Below are 9,237 nucleotides of genomic sequence, written 5' to 3' on the forward strand. Positions count from 1 at the left end.
GACACGAGTGTCTTCCCAGCTTAGTGATTAAAGGCTGTAAAAAGGGGTGTCTGGCAGGTGTAGGAATGAAGCACCTGTCTGTACATCATGGGGTTTTCAAGTCCTTGCCATATTAGTACACTTGGAAAAGTCGATCTGAGTTTTTAGAAATAGGAGCTGACCTTTTCTTCCCAGAATTCAGTAACATGGACATCACATCACACCCCAAGTCAGGAGTATAACCAGAAATACCGGTTCTTGCAGTTCTTTTCTGGCTCAGGTGGGTCTGAAATGAGCTAGCAGCATGTTGATAGAGAAAACAATTCCCAGCAAAAGACCCTTGGATTTTTGACTAACTATATATCTGAAAAATATATCATTAAAATCATTTCAATGCCAGGTATGATGTCATACTTCTCCTGATTAACTCAGCTGTGCTAATCTGACCATTTCTGTAGGCATAGTAACACAGCTTTTGACATCCAGTGGCAGCTGACATCTAAACCAAACACAGAACTTTGCAATTGGTCTGTGGAGCTGGAGCTCATGAGCAGCATGGCCAGAAGCTTCCTTGCTTCCAGACCAAAAGGGCAACAGGGCTTCTTTAGGAAACACACTTCAGAACAGAGTAAAGAGTAATACCCTAAAATATCAACAAGAGATAATGCTGAAAATCAGATGCAGAAGGTAAACATTTTATCAGAACCAGCAATATGTTTGTCTGCATTATCGTGTTGTTCATCAAGGTGACGTGTACAAATGTCCATATGTACAAATATTCCTAATGCTAAAGAAAGCAAAATAATTTTAATCCCCAAACATGATTCAGAAAGAGTCCTCAAGTATTTCCTCTCACTAAATTGCTACATAACAAGTTGCCCAACTTCCTGTACACTTTCAGCATAGATCTTAACATCGCCTTCTCCACCTTCCCAATCTTTTTCTTGTTGGTTTTCACTCAAAAAAGAATAGACAAACCCTTCCTCTAGCAGAGAAGCCAGCTTTCTTAGTTGTTTCCTCTCCATTATTTACTGTTCATCCTTTTCTAGGTGGCAAAGATGTCACAGGTGTGGGTAAATAGTTGGTGGGACTGCATGCAGTCACAACAGACAGTTCAGATCACTGACCACTTCATTGTCTGGGTCTGCTACATGATCTGATTCATTTTCTTGCACAATTTTTCTCCTGATCTGCAAGTCTTTGGGTTTCTCTCTGAAAAGCTAAACTCCCCCTCTTCTAGAAGGAGCCATCTGTGTTAGAGTACCTGTAGAGTTTGCCTTGGAAGACAAGCAAAATCTGAAGGGATAATCATGTTTTTCTAATGATACTCCTTGATAACATCAGTGGTCAGTGATTAGGGAGGGGAAACCCAAGGAAAACATATATTTGGCAAAATATTATGGTTTTGTTGAATTCTGCAAATGGTGGAAGATGTATAGATGATTTAAGGAGAGAAAAACTTCCAGTGTTACAAGCTGGGAAACCTAGCTCTAGAAACAATTGTTCTGTGCTATGTCCTATAATAGATATTTTAAAGTAAATTTTGTATCATCTAGAGGGTAGCGAAGAAGTAGTCAAAATATGGTTGCAGAGTACCAAAACCAACTAAAGAAGCCCCACAGGAAATAAGGAGAAGGCAAGCTGCTAGTGACAGAAGTTAGAGACAGATCTATCCTGAGCTGCAAAACTGCTAAACATTCACGATCACATTAAAAACAGCAATTTGGAAAGTGAGATTTATTTGCATGGCTCGGTAAAAAAAAATCTCGTGAGAAAACCCCACTGCAGTGTCCCCCGAGCCTTGAAGAAATCTCTGTCTGGATAACAGCTTCTTACAGTAGTCCTTAATAAGTCCTTAATGCTTCTATTTGTCCCACCACACCTGAAAGTGGCACCATTGCTTCCCTCATGTGGAGGGTCCCTAGATCCAGGAGGGATCACAGAAAATGCATTTCCCTGCCCAGTGCACCATTCCTGGCCTATGTGGAAATCAGAGCACCAGATGTTCATCACTGGAGTCTGTGCATTTCCCTTTTGCATTGTTCTTTACCATACTTCAGCAGCTGCAGCAGAAGAGTTGGGGTTTTGCTTGCTTTGGGTAAGAAATTTTGAGTGGTGGAGGTGAGTCGCTGCTGTTTTTAATGGTTTGGGTTTGGTGGAAGCTGATTACTTAAAAAAAATAAAACCCCAGATAACATTTACTTACCAGATGCCAGCAAAAATGCAATGGTTTGAACAAATACTGTAACTAGTAATTTAGTTAAATCTATCCAACTGTGAAAATATATTGGCGTGAATAAAAATATATAGACATGAAACGCATTGCACTTTTTTTTTGTTGGAAAAAAAAAAAATTGGCTTCAGTAAAGAGCAATTGAAGTTTGAAAATATGCTCCAGAGAAGAAATGTGTTCATTTCCATAAAACATATTGGTGTGTAAATATACAGAATGTATCAGTTCCAGAGCAATATTATGAATTCAGTGAAATTTTGTTCTGTGCTAGTTAGTAAGATGAAGCAAGTAAAAGGAATTGCTTGCTGCGAATACTACATATAAAGTATGTGTGGGATGAAGTCCCATTTATAAAGCAATTATAAATGTGAGATATTTCACAGACTTTTGGAGAAGAAAAAAGTCTGTAAATCAACCCTGTCAATGCAATGCCAATGCAAAGTAAACCAAGGTCAAACCTCACTGGTATCATTCTCATTGAAAAATACCTAATCTACATTTTGAGTTGGTGAATATAATTGCAGAAGAGAATTACCAATGATGAGTGGAAGCAGAATTATCTTATTCATTACCTGACCTCTCATCCATATAATTTGTGGAATGAAGACACAGAAAAAATGGTGCTGCTAACATGATTCTCCATATATTCTAGTTAGGTTTCCCACTTCCTAGAGTGTTTGATAATTAGCAGAAGTGTGTACTTTCCTACGCCTTCTAACTCTCAACCAAGAAGCAACTACTTGAAGAAATGTTAGTTCCCTACCCAAAACGACGGAATTGGGGAGTTATATAACTTTACCAGCTCTTATGCCATTATTTCCTTACGATTTTTTGAAAAGTTCCAGCCATGGTTGTGGAATCCAGAGGGTGGTTGGGCACTGGAACCCCAGGGCAGGGGTCACAGCACCAAGCCTGACAGAGTTCAAGAAGCATTTGGACAATGCTCTCAGGAACATGGTATGATTCTTCGAGTGTCCTGTGCTGGGCCAGGAGTTTGACTCAATGATCCTGATGGCTCCCTTCCAACTCAGGATATTCTCTGATTCTCTGATTCTCTGATCCTTGTGGGGACCTTCCAATGCAGGATATTCTATGATTCTATGTAATGCATGTTACAGTTGGACATAAGAACATATTAATGCATGGAATTAAGTAGACATTAGTTGTGTTTTAAATGAGCTTGAACAGATTTGCATTTAGTTTAGAATGCATCCTAGCTAACATCTTTGGAATATGCATTTTTCCATTTATCTAATTTTTTTTTTTTTAATTTATAATGTTTTCTAATTTGTAGTTGCTTTGCCTTTTATCACTTAAGCACAGATTATGTTATGTGCTGCACAAAACCTCTCTTGCACCCAGCTGAAGTGACAAAAAAGTATTCAAAAACTCAGTAAGAAGGGAGTTGTTCCTTCTGGAGAACATCATGTCATCCATTTTACTTTCTTAAGAGCAGCTTCGATTACTGACAAGAGTACAATGATTTTCCCACATGTTCTGGTAACGTAAAGGAGGCTCTAGACATTTAGATCCAACATTTGGGTTTTTTCAGGCTAAGATTTTCACATTAGTGCATCCCATATTGAAAATGTTTCCTAATACAAGTCAAAGTATTTTAACTGATCCAGAGTAAGACTCATAGAATTGAACAAATGTATCAGTTTGCCCATACTAAAGAGTCCTAAAATACTTGTTGAAGCACATCCATGCTTTTTAAAACGGGGCTCTAAGAATTCGGAGGACCTTTGTGAAAAGAGCATTTCTTTTGCTGTCTCTATGAAAATCAGCCCAAGGCATGAGCCTCAGGGAAATAAAAAAAAAAGCACACAACTGACTTTAAAGATTATAGCCTTTATAATTTCTACATATCCTGTCTCTGCTAACAGCCTCCTAAGAATGAGACGATCTGGCAGTGGAATACAGCTAGACTGGATTACCAGTGCTCTTTCCAGCAACAGGAACGAGATTGTAGTGTTAGATACCACAGTTAGAAAGAGCAGACTCTACCTGACCTGTGTCTGACCAGCCACAATTGTCCTTACTGAAGACCTGCTTGATTGTGTCCTGGCATGCACACCAAAGAAACCAGGGAATATGAGAAATTGTGTACTCCAGTTTTTGCTCTTCTGTTCAGACAGGATGTTGAGGGCGTTAATAACCCCTAATGATCCTGTTCAGCTGGAGTCTCCACCCACACCCATGGGCTCAGGAGCTCTGCTTAAGCTGATCTGTGTTAGGAGAGTGCATGTCTCTAGCTTAGTCCTACTCCTACTTGGTCATGGAATACTTTGAGCCAGATTTTAATCGATTGCTTGGTCCTGTGACCACTGATCCTAACCTCAGCCTTCACAGTGTGGTCTGTGACCTGCTCCAGTACTGTGATATTGCCTTACAGTCTGGAATCCTGGCTGGACTTTGCTATAACCTCTGGGTCTGTCCTTGCTTGAGCACTGTGGGACTGGGGTAGGGGTGGTGAGGCCTCTGTCTTCATGGGCTGGGCATCCCTGTGTTCCTGGCTCGCCTTTCCTTAGGAAGCAGCTCTGCTCTTGTTAATTCCCAGCAGATGTAGTCTGAGAGACCACAGTTCCCAAGGAATTGGGAATAGATCTAAGTCTTTGGTTTCAGAGATTTGTGTCGTCTTTTGATCTGCTGACGCTAGGCAGAATCAAAAGGAGGTCGTGTGGTTTAAAAAAAAAAAAAGAGTAGAGGAAAAATCCACAAGGGAGGAAGGTAAAATATGTTCAGACAAATTATTTTGGGAGAGTAGCTCTAGAAAAAGCACAGGTGTGATGGAAGGTCAGGGTAAAATTAGGACTACAGGTTGAATGGACAAAAAAGGCTGGCATAAAACTGAGGTTGAAATCTGAGGGAAGATAAATTGTTAGTAAGGAAAACCAAAGCATGGAGAACATGTTGAGACCCCAGAATGAAAGGAGTTTGTGATCATCCAGGTGAGGAGTTTAGGACCAGCAGATTATTTGGGAAATAAGAAGGATAAGATAAATCTGAAGACAGACTAAAGTTTCAAAGAGGAACTTAGAATCCTTGAGTCCAGAAACTGGACTGAGGAGCCACAGGATGGAGAGCATGAGTCAAGACTAGAAAACAGGTAACAAAGGGAAACTGTGTGGTGATGAAAACCCAGAAAATAAAGTCCAAAAGTAAAAAAAAAAAGAGAATAATAAAAAAAAAGAAGACACAAAGCACAAAAAGAGAAAATCGAGATTTAAGTAGTACAACTTACACAGCACGAGCTGAGAAGCCAGAGGAATGGAAAGGGGAATCATAAAAGTAGCTGCTGGTAGATGAGACAAACTAGGAGAATAACAAAACTTCAGGCTTTAAACAAAAGGACCCAAGTTGCTTTGTAGGGCCCAAAACTCATTGTATCTCACTGTCATAATGCATCTGCTTTTAGTAAATATCTGATATTCATGATAAATTATTTATGAAGTTACTATCTCCTCTAGGAAACAGTAATTTTCTCTACCCCTCCCTTGCTGATGAGCTCAAATAAAAAGACGTCAGGTGGATTTAAAGTCTCTAAGCCTTCTGGTGATCTGCATGGATATTGATGTGATAACATTTTTTCTCCTTCATTCACTTCCATGAATTTTAGGGAAATATATACATTTACTGTATGTAAGGATCTTATAGTTAGGAGATGGTCATAATGAAAGAAATGAACTTGTTAGTTATACAATCTTTATGTTGCTTTTGCATTTTTATATGATGAACTAAAACTGCCTGACAGCTCTTCCTTCTGTTTTCTTCCGTGCCTTGTCCATCTGTTATCCTGTTCTACCCGTCCTCCACATAACACTAAGCCTTGGGCTCAATCAGCCCAACAAGAAGCTCTGGGGATGATTCATGGGTTTGGGGGTAAGGAAGACACTGATAGATAGAATCACTAATTCATTAACTGAAGAAAATATGGAAAATATGTATTCAATATGGCAGAGGTCTGAATGAAAAGGAAAAGACAGTCTCCAAGTAACAAAATGAAGCCTTTGAGAATTGGATTATGTTTCACTATGCCTCAGAGTTCCTCTCTGATGTTAGGTAAGTCACTCAGACCAAATGTTTTTACAGTGCTAATAAATTGATATTAATGCTCATTTTCTCAGTTCCCAACTTCATACCAAAGAGTCTTATCTGCAGGAATGTGAAGTACTGCAGACATCCTAAAACCAGTGTGAACTGGACTAAGAACACGCAGAGCAGTGTAATGAAAATTGGCCACTTGGAATTAGTGGTTACCTTTGACATTAATCTTAATTAAATACTTCATTATAATGTATCTGCAGAACGAGGACAAATTAAGGTTGCATAGGCAATTCTGAATCCTGGTATTTCTTAAGTCTTTGATTTTTCAATTTTAGTGATGTTCACATGGCTTTGTATATCAATTTGGTCATTTATTAGACTTCAGTTATTTACTTTTTTTTTTTTTTGTATGAGCTTACCACCTTTAATGTAGTTAGTCTTCTGAAATATTTGCCTAACACTTAAAATCTGCTCTATCTCAGAAGCGTAATCATTATGAATGAAGTCAGTGAAAGTGTCAGGATATTTTTTTATCCTGGAGAGTGTGAATCTCTTGTATTAAGCCAATAAATCACAAATGAACACAGACATTATGACTACTAAGATAAATACTTACATTGCAAATTGTTACTGGCTCAAAATATGAAACTGACTTCACCCATGTTTGGAAGAAAAATAGTGAAAATCTATTTGAAAAGGAGTAAACTGGAAGGAATTATGCAAAATACAACAACTTGTCAGTCTGTTAAACTGTTGTTTCAGAGTCGGTGAGAGGTGTTTGTTACTGTAACTGCTACATTATTTTGCAAGTAAATAAACCTATTTTTTTTTTTAAAAGCAAAACATTGTTATTTGTGATCAAATTGAAATGCATGTGAATCATAGAAATCTATGGAATACAAACATTTGTAAGTTTGCTAGGTGATTTTTAATGCTTTTAAAACATAACAATGCAGTAAAGTGTTTCATTACATCACTTGCCATTGTGATACAGAACAATCAAATCAGACAGTTTGCTCCTAGGTGGAAAATAGAATTAAGAATTATAAAAAAGTACGTGTTGCACTACATGCAGCCATAAAAAACTGTAATACAGAAGATTTAATGGATTAGCATCCAAAATTCAAGTTTCTATAGCAGTGAGATACAAGAGTTATAAAGGAAAATATTTATGACAGAGGAGCAGAAGAAACTATAAAAAGGTTTTCAAGGTACTTATTAAAGAAAAATCTAGATTCTCTGATAGCCACAAAATTGTTTTTTGGCAAGTGCATTCGGTTGCCATTAATACCTCAGTTGTTGGAAGATGGTACTAACTTTAAAATAATGACATATAAAGCAAGATTTTTGATTCTTATGGGTCTAAATTATGGGTCCTGAGTTTTTTGATTAATATCAGGACTGTGTTGAAGCATATTGTCAGTAAGTTTTTAAGTGACAGATGATAAGATTAGAATGAGCTGAAAATTAGCCCTTGCTAGAGGCTGTCTATGGAAATAGGGGTAAGTAGGGACACATACAAAATGTCATTTAAAAATTCTTTTTCTGGATTTTAGTTGTCTGAAATTTTTCACTTACAACAGAGATTTAACTGTGCCTGAATTAATTGGATTAAGCTATGTCTCATTTTTTAAGATCAGAATGATTTTTATAACACCAAACTATAGAAAATCACTAAACACAGCTATACTGTGTGTGTAGCCTCAGTTTTTCCTGTGGAAGTATAAAGACTGAAATTAGCAAATGCTATCTGAGCAGCAGGCAATCCACTGGAGGCTGGTTTCTTGCCTACAGCAGAACTCAATTTGATTTGCTCCATATTTATAACTTTTGCATTTTACAGAGGTCAGAAAAGGTTAATTAAATAATTTCAATATTTCACTTTAACGGTATACAATAACTATTTACTGTATAAAAGGTAAGTTGAAGAAGGAAAAATAAGAAACTTTATGTTCAGTTCTTGTGTTCTGTTAAGGCATTTGTTATATGTGGAAAATAGAAGGTAAGACTGGATATTTTTCCAATATTCATACTCCAAGTATAGCTTGATCTATGAAAATGCTTCATCACATCAAAACTAATTATCACTATAACATTATGAAACACATGCTTATCTTTTAAAAAATTAGCTATTTTTTATTTCAGATATTTAATGAAGATTGAACTTACAGAGTAGGGACTGTCTTTGTTTTTCGTAATTGTTTCATATGCAGCATTTCCAAAAGTGATGAAGGATTGCAGATGGGAATGAAGTTTACTAAATGACTCATCAGAATCTGGGAAGATGCAATACATTCCTTTTGTGACTCCTATTTGCAAGCATACTCTGAGGATGTTAACAAAATACAGCAGCAGACCAAGACCAAAGTCTCTGTTGTTTCAAGATGACCCTAAAGACTCTGTAAGTGAAGGCACCAGAACAATCTGGGACAGCTGCTAAGCAACTATATTTTCCTGCAGCTTCTAGATCCACTTTTCTCTCCAAGCTTAAGAATGTTCATGATTTTCCTGGCCTTCACAGCAGTATATTTACAAAAGCATAACTTTTGATCTAAGTTTTTGTGTAAGTTATCACATCCAGCAGTTTTAGATATTTTAAGTACATCATTCATTAATCTTTTACACTGACAACAGTAACAAAATTAGAAAGGCAAAGGAGTTCCCAGGGGTATGACCTTATGAGAGCTGTGCTCACTAGTGTATTTTGGCCTGGTTTTCTCCAGGGATTTTAGGGAAATGTTTGCTGCGTGAGGTTTTGCAGTTCATACTATTTAAGGAATCTCTTTAACCTCTCTAGCCTGTGACTGTTGGACTCCACCACTTCTTTCAGAGGTTAGACAGTCTAATTTGATAAAAATATGTAAGGTCTTCATGACAATACTTTTTGACAGTATTCTGATAAGAGACCCAGACAAAACTTTGCAAGTTCCAGTGAGCTTTAGGTCTTTGACAAATGCCATGCAACAACTGATTTACAT

The sequence above is a fragment of the Corvus hawaiiensis genome, chromosome 2 (genome assembly GCF_020740725.1).
Source record: "Corvus hawaiiensis isolate bCorHaw1 chromosome 2, bCorHaw1.pri.cur, whole genome shotgun sequence".
Lineage (NCBI taxonomy): Eukaryota > Metazoa > Chordata > Aves > Passeriformes > Corvidae > Corvus > Corvus hawaiiensis.